This window comes from Propithecus coquereli, unplaced genomic scaffold (genome assembly GCF_000956105.1).
Source record: "Propithecus coquereli isolate 6110/MARCELLA unplaced genomic scaffold, Pcoq_1.0 Scaffold188, whole genome shotgun sequence".
In the NCBI taxonomy this organism is placed as follows: domain Eukaryota; kingdom Metazoa; phylum Chordata; class Mammalia; order Primates; family Indriidae; genus Propithecus; species Propithecus coquereli.
In genome coordinates, this window is record NW_012143634.1 from 5,360,349 (window position 1) to 5,362,612 (window position 2,264).

General features: G+C 47.3%; 1 pseudogene across 1 annotated transcript; it reads right to left on the bottom strand.

Moving 5' to 3' along the window:
• Window positions 1-445: 445 nt before the first annotated feature.
• Window positions 446-1,238, bottom strand: LOC105809050 (annotated as a pseudogene). The gene has a single exon (XR_001137418.1). The product of XR_001137418.1 is annotated as an RNA polymerase II subunit A C-terminal domain phosphatase SSU72 pseudogene (transcript).
• Between the last annotated feature and the right edge of the window lie 1,026 nt (window positions 1,239-2,264).

Below are 2,264 nucleotides of genomic sequence, written 5' to 3' on the forward strand. Positions count from 1 at the left end.
AAGTTTGAGGTTGCGGTGAGCTATGATGATGCCACTACACTCTAGCCCAGGCAATATGACATCATGTCTCAAAAAAGAAAAGGAAAGGAAAGGAAAAGAGAACTAACATCCCTCATAAGCCTCCTCATGCTCCCTCTGATCACTTGCCTCCCCTGCAAAATTAACCACTATCCTATTTTCTGATGGATAGACTAGTGCTGCCTATCCTTGTGTTTTATGTATTTTTTTTTGACCAGCAGCATCTATTTATTGGACAATTCTGGGTTCTTTCCTAATATATAGCCGCAGCATTTATTTATTGGACAATTCTGGGTTCTTTCCTCATGTATAGCCCAGCCAGTTAGGGGAGGAAGGTAGGGAAAGACAAGCACAGCTAAGGACACAGGGATGTCAAGGGAAATGCACTATAAACCATTTATTTCATTTTTGGTTAACGAAAATTTTAATATCCTATTCATAAAGTAGGATAGAAAAAGCTTGTCTTTAATCTGGCATTTATGTATAACTTATTTCATATGTATAGTTTATTAAAAACAAATATCAGAAGGAAAACTGTTAACAAAAGGAGGCTCAGAAAGATGGCTTCTGGCTTCCGGAGGGTGGGCAGGCGCTGGGGTCAGTAGAAGCACACTGTGTGCAGGAAGGCCCTGCCACTCTTCTCCTCGAACTCCTGCAGCAGCTCATCGAGCTCATTCTCCATGTCCTCCGTTTGCTGGATACACTGGCAGAGCTCACAGATGAGGAACGCCCCCAAGGTGGCCTCTTCGTCATTGTCCTGGATGTCCACGTTGATGACATGTACCGGCTGGCAGGTCTCCTGTTCTCTGGAATTCAGATCTTCCACCACCTGGTCGTAGACTCTCTCTTCACAAGTGAGGATCAAATCAAACGGATCTTTGCAGTTTTGGAACCTCTCTGGCCGGGGCTTGATTCTCTTATTTCTGTCCAACATATGTAAGATGCCATTCTGTGTATAGAGCTCTTTGTCTTTCTTAAGAAGATCATTATACATCTGACCATATGTGGTTCTGAAATCATAAACGTTTGGCTTGTCGGGTGCTGGTCCTGGGAGCTTCACATGAGTTCCTGTTCCAAAGGACCGGACACTGAATCCTCGTTTGCTGAGGATGCTGTGCGCCTCCATGCTCCGGTTCTGGTTGCTCGAACACACCACCGCCACTCGCAGCGGCGACGGCATGGCGACGGTGGCTCTGTCGCTACGCGCTGGCGCCGATCGCCTTTCAGCCGCGGCGCCTCGGCGCTAATAAGATGGCGACCGGAAGTCAGCGACGCGGAAAGGGCGGCGGCGACGCGCGTGGCGTCCGCGCGGCGGCTTCCCACCAGCCCGAGCGCCTGGCCGCGGGCGGTGGCCACGCCCTGCTCCTCGGGCGCGCGGACTTCCGGGCGGGCGCGCCGCACTCGGCAACGGCGGGCGGCGGAGCAGACGCCGGCCCGGACGCGCGCAGTCGGGGCGCGCGCTCTGCTCTTTGTACTTTATATAATGGGTCCCTTTAAAACATGTAAATACCCCTGGGAGGTTTAATGGCGTAAGTCGTCATTGACCAACACCTTACAATGAATTAATTTCCCATGTAATTTTATTTGTGTTTAATAACAATAGATTTATTAATAATAATATTACAAACACTTTAAAGTTATAACGACCTTTCTCATGCTTCATAGTATTTGATTCTCACAAATTCCTACGAGATGGATTATATTATTATCCTCATTTAAGGAGAGAAAATTGAGGCTGAAAGAAGTTAAATGATTTGTCTAAGGTCACCCAGGTAGTAGGCAGAAAGATTTGGCAGCCCCAGACGAAAGGGACCTTCCTTGTCCTCCTATCCATGTGTCAATTTTAGAGAAGGTTCCGATTGGCTCTGCTTTGGTCTTCTGACTACCAAATGACTGTCAGGGAGGGGGTAGGGCACTGTGATTGACTTGCCCACCATGGTCATGTGGAGTCAGGGAGGGGCTCTTCAAGTGACCCAGGGGAAGGAACGGGAAAGCATGCTAGACTGACGAAGAAACTTCAGTTACCGCAGCCGGTAACACAGACAAAGCCAATTCTTCCCATTTCTTGATTTTTATGGAAATGCTAAAATATTCAAAACCTCTCTCTCTCTGTATCTTTCTCTCTCTCTGTATCCACATTTATATGACTCATTTTAACAGTTTCAGAATCACATTTTGTAAAACCTGGAGTGGAGTGGAATGGAAGAGACTATTTATCCTCTTATACAGATGAGGGAAAGGAGGCT